The following is a 19805-nucleotide window of genomic DNA, read 5'->3' as shown; positions in this document are numbered from 1 at the left end:
GAGACGAGTACGTTTTGTGGCATTTATTATAGTAGTCATATAAAGGGGGGAGGGGCAAATTCGGTGAGGGATTCGAGGCGGGAGAGAGACTTCGTCGCTTAGTACCGGTATTCACCCCGGTAGATGAACGTCTAACCTAGTACCAACCACACCGATCATGTTGTGATAGACGAAAGACACGTCTCCAGTGTTTTAGAAGAGCGTACGCTCCGAGGTCCTAATATTGACTCGAACCAATCTTTTGTCGTTGCGAAGATACACGCCCCCCTCTCTGCTGCATAGCAAGCGAGAAGCTACTATCACAATCGACAGTGAAACGGGTTTTTACTCGACTTGCACTCCTGCTTTCTGAGAGCACTCATCAGAAACTTGCAATAAGGGAACTGTGTTACGACATTTCAAGCTCGTTAAGTACAGCTGCGAACGAATACATTGGTTTGCGGAAAATGCAAAAGAACAGCTGGTACGATGAGGACTGCCGTGTACAGCGGATAGAAAACATAGTGCCTACCTCGCAACTTTACGATCGACTAACAAGCTGAAGAGCTTAATCGAGCAGGTACCATCTTCTGTCGTACACCGATTATATTGATATTGGCTTCAAAACTGTCGAAAACGCTCGAGCTCTGAAAGTATTCGACGCAGTACCCGCAGGGGAAAGCAGACGAAGAGGAAATTTCCACTCCGTTGGAAAAACCAGGTGGAGAAGGACTTTCGCGTTCTTGCTAACTCGGCTGTAACAGCATAAGCGGTGTCAACGGCAGTACAGAAAATAATTTGGAATCCAGTCGCACTCATTATTATAGACATAATAAATTTTAATGTATCCTCGAAATATCTTGTGTCCACCATTTCGGTAGTACTGCTAGGTTATACTGGAAGTGACACCTAAGGTGCTTTAATTTTAAGAGAACATGGTAATATTTTTGAATATCGGCCGTGGAGAAAACCGCGACTTGAGATTGTTTGGTTGAAAGTTAGGGTCTTTTTCCGATATTAGGTCAAAATAATTAGAAAAAAGTAAATATTTTAAATAAAAAAGCAACAGTTTGGGATATAAGAAGGTAAGTTTACAGTAATTTTGGTTGAAAAAAAGGTTTTGTATAAGATAAAAGTAAAAAACCCAAAAACTGGGTTATGCGAATTTTTCACACCAATTTTGGATAATGAGAAAAATGTTTTTACACAAAAAGTATAGTTTTTTTTTGTTGGGCTCGTAGCTTTGCCGGAAACCGAGATGAGCCATTCTCAACCATTTTAAATTCAGCTACGCCCCTCCTTTTCCTTTTATTGACCTCAGGTGGCCAGTAAATTATTTTTCCCTTAATGATTATTATTTTATCTATCGTGTCTGATGGGTTTCATTGTATTAAGAGTTTTTTTTAATATTTTTTTATCATTTCCAAAGGATTCTGCTTTAGTTTATTTAGGCATATCTGGACAAAAATATGGTATATTTATATATTTTTATATTTCAAAATTTGTCGAAGTTTCATTGAACGACGAATAGATTTTTTAAAAATTTTGATTCTGTAATTACATTCAAATTCCTTATATTTGGCAGCACTGGGCTGTACAGAAACTGGACATAATATTTTTATAAATTTCAACTATTCATCTGAAATATGTTAAGATTAAGATTAAGAAGAACAGCGATAATGGCAATCTTAAGTACCTTCGCATCTTTGACATCCATATGTCGTGGTGAGCTGGTTGTCGACCCAACACTGCCACCCCCAACACCATCGCTGGCAATATGATGATGACGACCCGCGGCAGCGTGGTGATGGTCCACACTGTTGCTGGTCACAATAATGTGTTGATTAGGATTCGGATAAATACGCGCCTTGCGACCGCGACCGCCGCCACCACCCCCACTGCTGACATTGCTGCCATTTCCGGATCCTGCAGAAACGGTGCCGCCTCCACTACTGCTGCCTGTTGCCCCATTCGGTACGGTCGAGCTGACGATCGCATTCGTGTCGACCGTGAGCTTAACAGCGTGCGAACCGCCGCTACCAACGGCATTATTGGTGTTGTTGTTGCCGCTGGCGACTGCCACACCGGCTGATGGGGCAACGCCCGTAGTGGTACTAACTTTCTGCTGCTGTTGCGCAAGCAAATCGCTACCGCTGGCGTTGCTGGCATTAGCGGCCGTCAGCTGTGCATACTGGCTCGGTAGTTGCTGTTGCTGCTGCTGCTGCGTGGCGTGCGGCTGTCCATGTTGTGGCTGCGAGGCTTGTTGATGATGCTGCTGCTGTTGTTGTTGCTGCTGCTGCTGCTGGCTGTAAGACAATACTGAAGAGCGCAAATCGGCGGAAGAGTTCGAAAACACGCTTAACGGTCCGAGCGCGACGCGCTCGTTCAAACTGTTGCGTAATTGATCGATGGAGCGATGGACGGCATGTGTGTAGTCCCCACCAGCTGGTGGTATTTCGCCAATCAGCGGCGAGTTGTGATGGTAGTCAAGCCCACCACCTATTGGGCGGTACTCGATAAGACGGCCTTCCATTACGGTTTTTTTTTTATTAGTATTATACTGTTTTTTTTTTTGTTAATTTAACGATTTGGGCTTTATTAATCTACAGTTTATTTGGAGCCCACGACTTTAATTCACGAGTTTCAATTAGTTTTGCAAAAACTGTAATTACGGAATTCTTTTACCACTCAGAAACTTTTTAGTAACATCCAAAATCTAACTTCAAGATGATTCAAAAATAAACATTCATTCCAGGTCAACATCACACAATCCCTTTGCCTGAATATCTTGCAGAACCAAAAAACCATACCATCGTTTTAGACTGTTTTAAGAAATCCAAATTAACAGATTACCTCCACTTTCAAAATACGGTTGAAAAAATCAAAGAAATCTCAAAACCATTTGGATGACCTAAAAAAAGTTCCTGTACAAACAAGTTGAGAGCGAGTTCTCAATTAAGACAACGCATTGCGTCTGCAATCAATAAAAGATATAGCAAATTTGCTTCCAAATTCGCCGTATGTATACCTAAAGGCTGGGCTCTGGCGTCTTTGTGTTGTCCTCAGTCTTCAAGAGATACTTTGCGACATTGAAACCATAATCGCCGAAACTGAGACTTGAAGCAATCTACCAAATGAAAACTTGGCGTCCGCAGTTCGAAAATTTCATACAAAATATCGTGGTAATAGTGTTTTGACTTCATCAACTGGGCCCGAGAGTCCACGAAGTTTGCAACACCCAGAAATAAACGTCCGAGACCCTATAAAATCAGCATGACGAATTGAGTCGATTTGCCATATATCTGTTAATTTCTCAGTTTATGAGATAACGATCTGATATTTTGCATACGTACTTTTTTTCCAGAAAAGTTGCTCATTTGACTGAAGCGCAACTATCGGACTACTATTACATATAACTGTCATGCAAACTGAACGATCGGAATCAAGTGCTTGTATGAAAAACTTTTGTAACGGTTTTTCAATTGGAACGCTACAAAACTAGATCGATAATGACAGCAAACGAAGATATACGATCCAACAACAAGTTGATATGATTAAAATTACTACCGAAATTTGGAGTCAGTGGCCTCAACTTTAAGAGCCCAAAGTCCAATTCATGGTCGTCATAATCGTCCTGTCAGATCAACAATTGAGCGTCTAGTCAAAAATTTTAAAATCCACAGAAACAGTAAAATGTTCCCGTGCCAGTGAGAGAAAGACAAGAAGTCTCTCGAAAGGGAATATTGCTGCCGCTGGCGCATCAATTGAGGAAGATCCAAATCAGTCCCTCACACGTCGTTCACAAGCGTTGGGCATTCGTCGTTGTGGCGAATTTAGCGAAAAGATCTTGGCCTAGATTCTTACAATATCAAATTGACGCAAGAACTGAAGCCGCTTGACAACCAGAATCGTCGTATATTCGTGAATTGTGCTGAGCAACGACTTGAAAATGATCCGGATTTTCATCGAAAAATCATCTTCAGCGATGAGGCCCATTTCTGGCTGACATCGAAAGTACTTACATATATATACATAAGTGCTGTCATACAAACTGACCGTCCAATTCAGTTAATTTTTTTCTTGTTTTCCAAAGCAGAAGTGTTGATGTGTGGTATTCAAATAATTTATTAAGTCATTTTACTGGATTACTTCCATAACTGTATTCTTTTAGGTCATATTAAGTTTGCAGCTTCATAAAAAATCAAAATATACATTGATACATGTATGTATGTATATGTAAACCAGTCCATAACTAAATTATTCTTCCTTTTACCATTTCTAAAATCATTGGTCAAGGTCAGTGTTACGCTAAGCGTTAAAAAAAATACACACAAACATGCATATGCATGAAACTCCGAGAATCAAAAGCAAAAAAAAGGCACATGAACTATTACCAGCTGACATATTTCTAAACAAAACTAAGTCAAAAGAAGATCAAAAAGCTAAACCTGCCATAAAAACACACAGCAAAGAGAATCAACAAATAAATGCAAACACAAACTGTCGCGAATATTTGCGCAGATTCGCAAAAAGTGCTAAGGTAATACAAAAAGCCGACAGCGAAATTGTTGATACGAAAAAATAGGTTTAGAAATATTCAAATTCCGACGCTATGAATTTAGAATGAATGAATGAACAGAAGTGCGCCAACACACACATGCATTTTGTCAGTGTATATGTGAGAGTATTTGATTATGTTGGCTTACCGGCGCTGTTTTGTTTTTGCGTTGGGGCCAACCGCTTTTTGAGTAGAGATTGCGATTAGAAAAAATGTATTTATGATGAACACACACACCACATGCATATATGGGTTTTTACGCGGAAACACATATGTATCAATGCATATACATACATACATATGTATATACAAGTGTGCAAGTGTGTACAAAAAAACGTTCAACTCTATAAAATTTACACATTTTATTTGCCGTCAATCCCCCCACCAGCGAGCAAAGCTTTTTCGCGCCTCTAATTTCTAATCGAACACACAACCCAGTCACTGCCGCATTCCTGCACGTGTGTGTATGTATGTACAGTCGTTAGCTGATGCAGCGAGCGCTTATGTGTAACACAATTTATTGAATTTGACGCACGTGGTGAGTTTGTAAATAATCGAGTATAAAAACAATTCTAAACAAAAGCGCATACTCACACACATCATTTGTGTATGTGGAACACAGTGAACCCACAGTGAGCATATACATATGTATGTATAAATGTATAAAAATATCTAAGTAAATAGAGTATATAAATATATATATACATTGTATATGTTTGTATGAAAGCACCGCCAAAATACACGTGACGTGCCAATAAACTCAGCTGCTGAGGTCGCTGTCGCCGCGTCACTCCCAAAACCATATTCTAAGCAAGACAAAAAATACTTGCGGCGCGACAAATCGCGGTTGACAAAAAGCTCACTACTGATTAATTTGTCTTTATGTTTTGGTTGTATTTTCTTTCCTTCGTAATGAAAACAGAAGTGTAAAGAAAATATGCAAAACTTTTTGATGGACTGGATTGACCACAGAGATACATATTTTTGAAGATAAGGGACACAACAAGATTCAACGAAAAAAAAATTAGCGAAATTGATTTCCTTAATTTAAAGCTTTCTTAAGCTTAGTAGATGCTAATAAGGGGTCTCACAGGCGTTCTCAAATTTAGACGTCAACCTAAGCGGTTTTCAAATTTATTGGCTACTGCCGTTACAGAACTTAAAAGTCATGCTAAAATTTAGGTGAAATACGTTTTAAATTCTCGAAATTTTCTAAATTTGTCGTCATACTCTTCACACTCCATCTTCAGCACCCAAGTTTTAGCTGTCTAACTGTAGGCAAAAAATAGTAAGACTTTTTAATTTAAATTTCGCGCGAAACCCCTTTCGTTGTAATATTTTTTTTTTCTCGGTGGTTATTACTGTCAGCAACATCTCTGCCAAATGTCACTTCGAAATAATCATTAATCTTTAGTATACGCTTGTCTTTCTGAAGTACAGTAAGTGTATTCGGCGATTTTTACATCGAGTGAAATTATTCAACAAAGAAGTTTCTTTAAAGTTTGTGTGCGTAATCATATTTCTGGTGCCGATACGTATAGAATATTAGAAAAGGAGTCTAATAAATTTAAAAATACGATTGGTTCCAAAACCAGTACATTTTTCCGAAAAACAGCGTCACGTCAACTTCTGTGAAACAATGCTTTCTGACTATCAAGATCTCATAAAACGTATTATTACTGGCGATGAGTCTTGGATCTATGATTACGACCAGAAAACAGACGATCAATCGACTCAATTACATGGCAAAGGCCAAAACCGAAAAAACACATCAAAGCAAGTCAAAATGTTGACAATTTCCTACGATTATCGAGGTGAGGTCATTTCGAATCGGTTCCGACCGGCCAAACTGACAACAAGGAATACTATTTGAGTGTTATGCGTCGAAGCTATTCGTAAAAAGAGGCCGAAATTATGGGCCCGTTGTTTTTGCACCACGAAAATGCACCGTCACATAATGCAGTGATTCCATATGAGTTTTCGCCAAATTTTCAAACAATATCGTTCCGTAGGCCCCGTATTCACCTGATTTTGCTCCGTGTGACTTCTGGCTGTTCAGCAAACTCAAACAATCGTTCCGGGGAAACCGTTTTGAGTCAATTGAAGACATTAAAGGTGAATCGCTAGGCACATTGAAGGCTAGTCCGGAAATTCACTATAATAACTGTTTCGAGGTTTAGAAAAAATGTTGGCCCAAGTATATTAGGGCCAAGAAGAATTTCTTTGAGAGGGACGACATAAATTTTGAAGAATATTACGAACTCATATTAGTACGCAATGAAAATTGAAAACAAGTTTTTTTGTTTTATGTCAACATCCAATGCCAATAATCGATATACTTTCCGATTTGTGGTCAAGCGTTCTCTGGTACTGACTATCGTCGTAATCCAATTTGAATAAATTCTGTTTAGTAGTGCGTTATTGTGGGTAATCAGAATTTCAAATTAGTTTTTTAACAAGTTCGCTGACATCGCATACGTTTTCGTACGACACATGAAAATTCTTGGGTTGCCACGTCGTACATAATCGTACGACAGAGGTTGTTCGACATTCTACGTTGTTATTGTGGTTTTTGATTTTTATGCTATGCGACATGAATTTGATAATAATTTGTGGGTGCGATGATATCTGCAAAAAAATTTGGTTCAATTTTCAAAGCATTGTGACAATTTCTGTAGGTTTTATGATAAAAACTAAGAGGATAAATGGATTTAACAAAAAACGTGAAGGTTGATATCTAACGAATATTCTTTGAAAATTTCAAGTCAATCTGACAAATACTTTTCGAGTTATTCCATAATTAACAGCGGGTTCTTAGGCGCTCTGCAACGTTCGACAGCAGATGGCTAGCAACAGCTGCAAAACTTCAAATGCGTTTTTCTCAAAAATATGTTTTTTGGACTAGTGACGATTGCAGCTCAACATAAACTTAAATCGGTTGTATTATCATCACCAATTACATTATATTCTTTATCTCTCACTTTCTTCTCTTCCCTCTCATTCTGTTGCTCTCTATCTCCCCTACTCTTAAACAGCACCTAAAGACGTTGTAAAAATTCTCTTGATGCCTTGCTTCGTACGAAGTACTTATTTAGCAGTATTTACTGTAGCTAGTCGGCTTATAACTGACCTTCCTGCAGAAATCGTTTTTCTGCAGCTTTAAAATTATTAGCACAGCCTTACTTCCTCTCAGAAACAAGATTATTTTGGAATTTCCCCGTTTCCGACGGCAAAGTATGCCGGAAGGCTAATCTAAATTCTGAGACAGTTGAGATTCCGGGAATGCAAAGCTTTAGATGATTATATTTTTAATAAAGCTGCTAAGCATTCACATAGTACCATATACTATACGTACATATGTACAGAGTGAAAAGACGACTCTGCACTGACGACAAAAATTGCGTCATGATTTTATATTTCATAAAACCACGAGCGGACCATTGTACAATCCTACAAGTAACCGATCCCAAATTTGTCACACTTATGTACATAGAGTAGGTAGAGTTTCTGATTTACAAGACCTGATACCTAATGCGCAGTCTCAAAACAACTCAACCGTCTAAATAATAAATATGTGCAAATATCACACATTATCGTTTATGAAAGTTTTTCTTCTAATTTTTTATCGTTCACGTTAGTCGGTTTGGAGTATTTTTTTTCAACAGTATAACTTTATACATTGACGCATATACATACATACTTATAGAGAAACTCGAATCTTAAACGACAAAAAGAGAGAACAGAAGCAGAAGCAGATTATGCATGTACAGTCGTGGTCAAAATAATAGTATAAGTGAAATATATTTTTCAAACGTGTCATTATTCTATTGATATATGCTTTACAAAGTTTTTGTCAAATTTCAAAACTCGGCCATTATGACGTCATTTCTGGAAGTCCCTCTGAAAAAATGTATAGCGCGAAAGAAAAAAAAGAAATGGAAGTTCTATTTTTGGCAGAAAATTGGTAATTGTTCACCATGTATTTGTTTCATCTTAAATAACGGGTGGTTCAAGTAGAGGTGTTTTTTTCAACAGCCTTTTTTTGAAAGATGACGCCTGAGTCGTATCAAACTATCATGTTATTTTTGGCAATTCATCATGGAAAGACTTACACCTGTACAACGTTCACAAATCGTTCAACTTTATTACGAAAATTTACGTTCTGTAAAGAAAGTGTTTCGCGCGCTGTGCTCAACTTATGGTTAAATAATCGGTCTACTGAGAGTAATATTCGCAGCACCATCACTCATTATTGGATAACATTCGACCAAATAGACCACATCCAGCACGCAATGAAGAATTATATCAGCCGTAGCTGAGAGTGTACACAAAGATAGTGGAGAGTCGATTCGTCGTCGTTCGCTTCAACTCGGACTGGTGTATGGTACGACTTGGCGCATTTTACGTCGAGATCTTAAATTTAAAGCGTAGAAAATACAGCTTGTGCAAGAACTGAAACCGCTCGACATTTCCAAGCGACATCGCCTCGCTCTATTTGCTTTTGAAAGTTCCATGGAGATCTAATACTTCGAGCCAAATTTTGCTCAGCGATGAGGTCTATTGCTGGCTCAATGGGTACGTAAACAAGCCAAATTGTCACGTTGGGACGAAGAGTGACCTAATCAGATTCAAAATCTATCATTTCAAGCAGAAAAAAGAACGGTTTGGTATGGTTTGTGGACCGGTAGAATCGTCGGTCCATATTTCTTCAAAAATGATGCCGATGAAAACGTAACCGCCAATGGCGACCGTTATCGCAGGTACTATTTGATGCCTGAAATTGAAGTTCGTGATCGCGCGACTTTTGGTTTCACATCAATTAATGGATGTATTGAGAATACATTTCGGTGAGCAGATAACTTCATGTTTTGGGCCGGTCGATTGGCCATCAAGATCGTGTGATAGCGTTCCTGTGGAGATATGTAAAATGTAAAGTCTATGCGGACAACCCCGCTTCGATTCTCTCCTTGAAGCAAAATATCACGCATGTCATTCGCCAATTACCAGTTAGAATGATCGGTCGAGTCATTGAAAGTTGGACTCAATGGATAGAGCATCTGAGATCTGGTCGTGGTCAATATTTAAAATAGATAAATGCCAAAAAGTGTTTTTTTCGAATTATAACAAATATTCCCCATAACATTTGAATTTTTCTGCGCTTTTTTCTTTAAAAAAGTAGGAAACATCGAAATGAATCACCCTTTATGAAGGTTAAAAGATAAGGTTTGCTGTATTGTGTGGCATACTCTGTGATATCATCTACTCTCGAAATTGTACGCTTACGATCCCTGTTTTTAGATTGTTAGATGGAACCTCAATATTTGTTTAGTCAAAAATCATTTATCAATCGTTTTTTGATGTTGAAAATTTTGAATAGTACAGTTTCTCGATTGTGTTGATCACGGCTTTAGGAGAATATATCGTCACTTAACTGCAAAATAACTTATGATCCAAAAATTCGAAATTGAGTATTTCATTGATTATGATCCACTACTTCAAATTACATACATATATGTAAGTACATAACTCGTGAACATTTTCGTGCGATCATTTTTCACAACTTTCGACGTCGATTATCACGACAAGAGTGCATCGATGAACTAAAATCTTTGTATGGCTATGAAGCACCATCCTATAGCACTGTGAAAAACTGGTACAACGAATTCAATCGTGGCCGACGCTCACTCAAAGATGAATTCATCGATGCCGTACGTGAACTGATAAGCAAGACCGTCATGTAAGATATGTACCTTCAGATAGAGGCATGCCTATGCATTTCTTCCACCAGCATACATTCGATATTGCATGAACACCTGGCCGTAAAAAAGGTTTGTTCTCGTTGGATCCCGCACAATTTGGCAATCGCTCAAAAAAAGGCTCGTGTGGATGGGTGTAAAGAAATGCTGAAAAAATATGATCGCGTTGCTTCAAAAGACGCTTATAACATCGTCACAGGTGACGAATCATGGATCTATGCGTATGAGCCCGAAACGAAACAGCAATCGACGTGTGGGTCTTCCAAGACGAGCCAAACCCAACGAAAAAAAAAACAAAAAAAAACAAAAAAAAACAAAAACCATTTTCGTTGATAAATATTCCTATTTTCATTATTAGGCCAGAAATATATATAGCAGCCCTCGTATATCGTCACCTAAAATGCAAAATAACGTGTGATCCAAAAATTCGAAATTGAATGTTTCATTTATTACGATCCACTACTTCAAATTACATACATATACATAAGTACATAAGTACATATACATAAGTACCTTTGTATGCACATTGAAATTTAGGTATGTACAAGTATGTATAGTAATTATGTATAGATTAATTTTAATTCATATGTATGAGCAAAATTATTCTATGATTGAGTTCATTGTTAATTAAAATCATTTTTTTTTTAATTTTTCATAATTATTTTCTGCATTGCAAATAGTTTCAATGTTGCATCCTTGCACAAAACCCGCATTCGATTTCTTTTTTTATTTAGTATAATTATTATTTTGCTTTAGTTAATTGGGTGTGCCGTATTAATTAATTTTATTAACTTACGCACACATTTACATATGTACATACTTTATCAGATATTTACACAAGTGCCATGATGTATCTGAACTGTAGGAAAACTTCTCTATTCTAGGTTAAAAAAACAATAATAAAACAAGAAAAAACGTTACTTCGGTTGCATAAAAGCTATTATAATATTTAATGGCCTTCACGAATATAGAGGTTTTCATTCATGTATGTATTTGATTTTGCTCGTTCAGTTTGTACGCCAGCTATCAATTATAGTGATCCGATCTAAGCAATTTCTTCGGATATTCCACAATTTCCTTGGACAAAAAGCCGTGCTAAATCTCTTAAAGATATCTCATCAAATGAAAAGTATTTGCACACAATCACTTCTTTGCGATCGTTCAGTTTGTATGGCAACTATATATACTAGTGGTCGGTTCTGGAAAAGAACAGCTTTTTGGGAAGAAAAGGACAATAACAAAATTTCAGATTGATATCTAAAAACTATGTGACTAGATCGCATATACACAGGACGGACAGGCAGATGGGCATTGCATAATATACTCAGCTCGTCATGCTGATCATTTATACAATATATACATATATTTATTGGGTTTTTAACGTTTTCTTTAAGGTGGTACAAACTTCGTATCGTACTGAATATACCCCGTTTAGGGGTATTCTTGTCACAGGCGCAAAAGTTCGTATGCTTTGTAACTTGTAAATATCTTGATGAAACTTGGTAAAAATGTTTCCTGGCAAAAAGTTAAGGCCAACGACCATAAAATGCCATTAACCAAAAACGTATAAAGACCCGCAACTAAATTCGCAAATTCGGATCATATTCCCACCTACTCCCCGTATAACGGTATGGTTAAAAACTACTAAAAGCGCAATAAATCAATAACTAAATAGGCCAGAGACATTCAATCTTACCACAGAGATGTTATCAGAGGGCAAAAGCTGGAATATGGGCGTGACACCGCTCACTTTTACGTAAAATCACATATATCAGGATCTGCTCGATCGCTTTCAACCATATTCGAAACATACATATTATTCTCCTAATATTAGTATTTTGCAGATTGAGGGATAAGTTCCACTTGATTCGTTCAGTTTTCAGTACAAAAGTCAGGAGAAAAAAATGTAAATCTTGAAGATTCACATAATGGAAATGTTTTTATGATTTTGAAATAATTAGTAGCATACGGTCCTTTTCTAGCTCTTCATATTGAACGATTCGGAAAACAAGGCTCTGGAAGAACCTGTTACTTATCGGAGTGCCTTGAGTGCAACATCTTACAGGGTGATGAAGTCCTAAAACAGATTTCAAACGAGATGAAAGTAACAAACTATTTTTTCCTAAACTTCTATTCAACCCATATACAGCCTATGTAGACTAACTTTTGCTTGTTATTAGAGTCAGGCGAACCATGCGATTGACTTCTCAAGTTTTTGGCGTCAATGGAAAAAAGCTCAATAAATTTTTTCCGCTCTTACTTCAAACTTTGAAACACTGCGCATAAATATTAAAGACTGTCGTTAGCCGGGAGGCGGCAAATCTATAACTGCTCTCGACCTCAATACCAAATTTCAGTTTTAAGCCAAATTTGTGCTTTTGTAATAGTTTTTGAGTCGTCCGCTTTTTCGCTGTGCCCGTGTCTGAAAAACATTTCGGCTTTGTTAAATAAACGTTATATCTCGTACTCACTTTAAAATCACAAACAATTTTATATATTAAATATTATAGTTAAATTAGAAAACAAAAGTATAATGTAAGTCTGTGCTTGCACCTCATAAATTATATTTTTTACTTAAACCATTTTTTTAATTTAACTCAAAACTAAATCGCAGTCCAGTTACACTAATAGTTTAGTTTATTATAACGATTCACGATTCTTCGTTTATTTTGATTACAATTCACTAGTAAAATAGTTCGTTTTGGGCAAATCACTGGCACAATGTCTTTTTATTTTTGGCTGGATCATCCGACACTTGAGCAAAAACGTTGTTTGCTTTACGCGCGCCTTTGAATTACTGATCTGCCGAACGAAGTGATCCTTGCCACTTGGCCATGCCAGCGACGTGCGCATAGCTGTCGCTTATCCTTCCAGCTTACTCATGATCACACCTGCACTCTTACTCTTAGCTTTGCTTCACACACACTCCACCTGTTGCAGACGTTGGCTATCATAATTTTACGCTAGTTCTGATTCATACCTGTGTATACTCACACTTTCACTCGATACTCGTTATAATATTTTTGCACAACAGCTGTTGCTATTTTACCGAAAACAAGCACGAAAGAAGCGTAAAGAAGAATTGGTTAACTGTAGTAGAAAACGGTACTTCGGCATTCTTCACAGCCTATCAAATTACCGACGCTAACAGATTTGCCTCGACTGCTGCCAGTTGTTGTATTTGTCTACAAAAGCTCTGGGATACTCTTTGGGTGTTCCAGCTTGTTAACAGATTTGTCATACGACAGACGCTGAAACTGACACAATATCCATGTGATCATTGGTGGCGCCATGCCGCTTCTCTCAACCATAAAGGAATTGATCTGTGTTCGTCGGTAAATACTGCTCATTGATCAGGCTGAAACAGTTGGAAATGGTGTGAATAATGCTTGGGAATAACAGGATTCACATGAAATGCAACACAAAAAAAATTGTTCCACTCATCAGTCCTTCGCAACGAAATGTTTTGTAAGGACTTTGAGGGTTTTTCTGGAAACATCGTTTTAACAGAGATTCACGTTCATGATTCACCGCGTTGTTCGGCAGTAACATACTCGGCCATTGGACCCAAGTTTCTCTCAAATTAACAAATTTTAAGAAGAAAAATGATTAAGCTATACTTTGCTTCATAATCCCAAATTTACAGTTTTAGTATGAAATCGAAGAGAAGATCTAAGGTCGGATATAACCGAAAATTTCATACTCTTGTAACTTAAAAGGATTAAAGACACGGAAATACTTTCAGGTACCTCAGGCATGTTATTTATACGGGGTCCAGGGCCAGTTTTCACACGATTTTATTCAATTTAAGCACAAATATATACTATTATAAGAAAAACATGCTCTTATACTTTTATTTAGATATCTCATATACTGGCCGATACATGCAGTTCGAAAATCTTTATAATAGGTTTGGAGGGCTGCAGGAAGTATTGAACCCATTCCATCTCTTTGTACACAGACAGACTGCTATCAGGAAAGGATTCTTTCCGAATTTAAAATTTAAATTTAATTTGTCAGATTCTCAATATTTTCGGTAAAAAGTCAATTATAGGTACTGCGGCCCAAAGTTTGCAAAGTTTTATCCTGTTATATTAACTGCCCCTTGATTTGTACACTCGAAAGGAAAGAATCAGGTGGAATTTAAAGTTGTGTTATATGAGAGTTATCCGATTTCGCCCATTTTCACACCGTAACATAAGAATGTCACGCACCAAATTTAGTTCAAATCGGTCAGGCGAGGCTGAAGATACATGTTTGTCTCGTCCAACTTTGACCCCAGGTCCATTAATTTTCTATCATAACATCACGCGGGTAAACTTTAATATTTCTGGCGTATTTAGTTATTGATTTATAGCGCTTCAAGTAGTTTTCAATAGTACCGTTATATGGGGAGTGAGCGGGGTTATCATTCGATTTCATTTATTTGCACACCGTCAGTAGAATTTCTTATAATATTTGTGTCCAGCAATTTTGGTTGGTGTAGCTTCACTAGTTTAGTAGATATGGGCTATAGCTTACAAGAGGGCGGGCCACGCAGACTTTTTCAAAATGTTTTGCCTACAGGTGGTTGGTGTAGCTTAGGAGAAATGGGCTTTAACTTATTAGAGGGCGGGGCCACGCCCACTTTTTCCAAATGTTTTGCCCACAGGTGCCCCTGGCTACTGGGATTCCCTGTATCACATTAGAGTTTTAGATCTTGATTTAGTGCTTAGTCATGGCACTTTATAGGTTTTCGGTTAATGTTTTTTTGGGGGGGTGTGGCAGTGGTCCGATTACGCCCATCTACGAACTAGTAATTTTGCTAAAAGCTAATTTGATCAAGATATCTCAATTTTTAGTCAAGATACTGCTTACACGGACGGAACCCGTCAACTCGTCTCTTCATCCTGATCATTTATATATGTCCCTATATCTATCTCGATTAGTTTTAGCTGATTCGTACAACCATTAGGTGAACAACACTTTTATACTCTGTAGCAACTTGTTGCAATAATATAAATATACAATATCGGTATCAAATTGAAAGAATTCTGAAATTATTTTTTCTTTAATGTAGTCTCTTTTTTTCAAAGAGTAAAACCAAGAAAAATACAAAATATTAGGCAAATATGAAAGTTTATGAAAGTTCTATGGCTATTGATCACGTAAGATTGCTACTCGTCAAAAAAGTGAAAAAATAGTAAAACTTTTGGAAACATCTTTTTTTTATTTATTTCAAGACCAAAACTTGTGGAATTGTCAGTATCTTGTGTTATGCTCTGAACAGGGTATATTAACCGTGCAATTCTGTACTGTGATACTGTCTCAAGTCTCTAAATTTGAGATTTTAAGTTAGAGACAATTTTTGAGACTTGAGACGATTTTGCTATTCTGTAAGTGACAGTCACAAAATCTATTACATTGCATCATTCAGAGATGTTTTTACACTTGAATGAAAATAATTATGTCGATAACAAATATTAAATTCCCTTTAACATAGTCAAAAAACATAATTATCAATAAAAATATAAATATATGTTCACCTTGTTTCATAATATTTACGAAATTTATGTAAAATTTATTTATTTTTAACCTTTTCGTGTTTGAGCTGCTTACAACATATAAAAAAACTACAGTCGATTAATATCTATGATGATCTCTATTCAGTACATTCAAAATGGCAGACAAGAGTTCTTTTTAGTTTTGTGACCTGTTAACTACCAGGTCTCAATATTTTGAGACTAACGCTAGAGACTGTTTAGTGAATAGTAACTAGTCACTAATTGAGACTTTACCTCAAAATGTCTCAAATAGAGACTAGAGACTCGTTACAGAATCCCGCTATAAGTTTGCCAAGATGATAAAAAATGCACTTCGGTGTAGAAGAAGTTAATTTTTTTATCTGATAAGCTCGCATTGTCGTGTTGAAGAGCTATCTGCCTTCTACGGTTTATCACTCAGAATTTACTGTTCTGCGTTGTTCTAGTGGTGTGGTTGCGACATGTTTTTCTAAAACAGGCCACTATTTGCTAGGAACTGCTTCGTGCGCGAACATCTTTTTTAATTAATTTTTTAGTTCCTTTTTTTGTCGAGAAGAATATTTCAAGTAAACAACACAAATAGCGCACGTATGTCAAAACGTTCTGTGTGTGAATAACACCAAAAATGTCAAACTTTACGATAAAATTGTGAGTTTCCAGATTGCAACTTTAGTGTTGCGAAATCCCGAAAAGGCAACATACTTAATGCGTATGTTCGATTGAGTTCACCATTCTGTTTCATTCCAAGCAACTACATATGTAGGATTCGCTATACTGCAAGGTCATTACATCCAGAAAACACAAGGTGTGTAATCATCGGTCCATATTATTTGAAAAATGTATTCCGATGAGAGTGTAACCGCCATATCGCCCATGATAACCGACTATTTGATGCCTGAAATTGAAGCTCATGATCTCGGCGACATTTGGTTCAATCAATGAATTTATTGAGGAAACACTACGGTGAGAAGATAATTTCACGTTTTGAGTCGGTCGATGTGCATCAAAATCCTATGATATCATACCGTTACACTTTTTCCTGAGGGGATATGTGAAGACTAAAGCATATGCGGAGTCGAAATATTTGAACAAATCATCGAAAATTGAACTCAACAGATAGACCATCTGAGACGTAGCCGCGGCCAACATTTGAAGGAGATAATCTTCAAAAATAAATGCCGAAAAAATTTCTTTCGAATGATAATAAACATTTCCTGTTAAATTTGAAGTTTCTGTGTTTTTTTCTTTAATTACGTAGGGAGCCTCGAAAAGCACCTTGTATAATCCCTTCGTACCATTCTTCAATTATATTTATTTTTCTCTAAAAATTTATTAATGTATTTTAAAATATACCGCGGACAAGCTCTTTTTTATAAATATACTTTACGAATAATAATATAAATCTCATTCTAAAAGGCAATCCTACGGGTAAAGGTATAAGCCCTACATTTACGAGCGTTTCCAATTTGAATCATCAGTTAGATGCATTCTACCGCCGCTTTAACAACGAAAAATATATTACAAAAATCATCACAAAATCTAGTAAATACCCAAAAAATTTGTTGAACATATTGATCTATTGAAAGGATGCATAATACAATGACAACATGGGTTAGAAATAAAAGCGAAATTGTGTTGAGTAGATCTATAGGAAAAGTTAATAGCCTCTGTTATTTCTCTGATGCCAACACGACGGGTGTCACGCACCTTTTTAAACTTTCAGGTCACAAATTTTTATCGAATCCGTTAATGAGCGAAGTTTAGATGAATATGTCTAGGTCAAATGGTATCGATAGACACTTTTTATAAAATCTATTTTAAATTTTATAAAATTTGGAGATATGGAGATATCTCAATGCCTACGTGTAGAAGATATCATTAGGGATAGTAGAAGCCTAATCTTGATAAGAAAAACCAGTTTGGTAATTTTTCAATGGCATTATGAGGTGTTATCTCGAAGCAAAAAGTTTATACAAAGATTTTTTTGTGTCTTCAGTATAAGTACGAAGTTTTTAGAATAGAGGAATCTGCTACTAAATTAAATATGACCACTATTGGATAATTTCATAACCTGTACATAAAATTTTTTCAAATTCCAACAGCAACGATCTGGAGGTAACTGTCTTAAGGAAACTTATTACTTGAATAAAAGTTATTTTCTGTTCTCTAGCCTAAGTTTCTTTATGAAAATAATCCAAAACCGATAAATTTCCTTTGTTATACATAAGAAGGCATTCCGCTTTCTTGCCGGATCTTGTCTTACCATAACTTTTTGAAGCGATTTGGTTATACTTAATTTTTAGAAAACCTTGTTTTTGTTTCTGAAAATTTCGAAAACAACTATAATTATTATCTGTTTGTAAAAAAAAGGTCCAATATCTGAGTAACACTTTCTAAAATATTTCAAAAATATAATTATTTGAGAGATTTTGAGTTTCATGAACTGCAGAACTTGGAAAACAGCCTTTGACGCAGAAAATTGAAAAAATATATAACAACGTTCTAAGGGCATACTCCACCAAATGTTTCAAAATTCGAATTTTTAGAAAAATAGAAATTCATATTTAAAACTTAGCCTCTGTGTCTCACCCAAAAATTATTAAAATATTTCGTCAGTATGGCAACTGTTGATTTTAACAACACACAAACACAAAAAAACTTACGACTTGAATGAAATCAAACCAGACGAGTGCGGGCACTCACACACTCAAACAAAGAAAACCATCTCGTCGCAGATTATCAAGCAAATTGCAAAGAAACACTTGTAGGACACTTGCGAAGAATGGCTGCAAAGAAATGCACACACACACGTCAACAATGTTTAAGCAAAGAAAATTCGCTTGCCGCGCCGCAATCTTTTTGTAAGTTAGGTAGACAAGGTGCACATACTTACATACGTATATACATCTACGTTACATATATTTAGATATACACACACATTGATATACAATTTTTCTTCAACTTTCTTACAACAATAACAAATATGCGCAGATATGCGGAAGCAAATATTAAAATTTGTGAGCATTCGTTTGTGTGAGAACTGTGTGTGTTTGGTGCAAGAGGCGCGACGCAGGTTGAAGGTCGCTGTTTGGCGGCGCTCTCACGTTTTTCCGCTTTCTTTTCACTGCAAGGAAGCAACACAACGAAAGAGCAAACAACTGCCACAACAACAACAACACTAAATGATTTCTTCTACAACTGAAGCGAAGAAGCGCTTTCGGAGCACTTCCGGTGCGGCACAGCGCGGTTCAACACTCAGCACAAACGCAAATCGCGGAAGAAGATAACAACAACACCGGCGTTTAGAAAGAACTTTGTTACCAATTTACTTTAGTACGCAATTTATGCTTATTTAATTTTCTGTTTATTTGTTTTTTTTTTGTTTTTGTCGCGTTTGCTGTCTTAGGAGACACGCAGTGTAAGAGCGGCAATTGCTGCTGCAGCGAAACGCGCGCGCAACCGACAACAACGACGCGCTCCTGCGAGTGTCGCGAACAGTTATGTTGTGATTTTGCCAGGCGCCAGCTGCTGGCAGTGGCCTGTTGTTGCTAGACACGCGCGCTCTAAAGTCTCGTAGGTGCGTGCTTGACGCGCGCTGCGTATGATTTGCTGCACGCAACTTGCAAGTAGTTGCGACCACTACGGCCGCACAGCCACGAAGCGGTGACGCACGGACGATTTTATTACGCGCCCAACTGTGTGAACACTTGAGCGGCAATAGGCGGCGCGTAAGTTTTTATTCGCCTTATTTTTTAGTGGCGCTTAGTGATAATTTTTTAAAATAATTTATTTGTTAATATTGCAATTGTTGTTGTTGTCATCGTCAATTTAGCGCGCGTCGCGTACACGAGTCATTGTAGAAATGCGAAAGTGCGGCGCGCTTCGAAGCGTCACACAGCATACGAGAGCACGATCCGTCACCAATGTAAAAACCCAACTAAAGCGATGATGAAAAAATCTGAAACAATATATTTTTTGGGGGGCCCGACA

General features: G+C 37.1%; 1 protein-coding gene across 5 annotated transcripts in view; it reads right to left on the bottom strand.

The window, feature by feature from the left end:
- The window catches only part of LOC105228567 (zinc finger protein rotund), a 190122-nt gene that overhangs the window by 25408 nt on the left and 144909 nt on the right, over positions 1-19805 (bottom strand). The window lies entirely within an intron of this gene.

Source organism: Bactrocera dorsalis, chromosome 2 (assembly GCF_023373825.1).
Source record: "Bactrocera dorsalis isolate Fly_Bdor chromosome 2, ASM2337382v1, whole genome shotgun sequence".
In the NCBI taxonomy this organism is placed as follows: domain Eukaryota; kingdom Metazoa; phylum Arthropoda; class Insecta; order Diptera; family Tephritidae; genus Bactrocera; species Bactrocera dorsalis.
The sequence above is the reverse complement of the archived record's forward strand: the minus strand, read 5'-3'. Positions and strand labels throughout refer to the sequence as shown.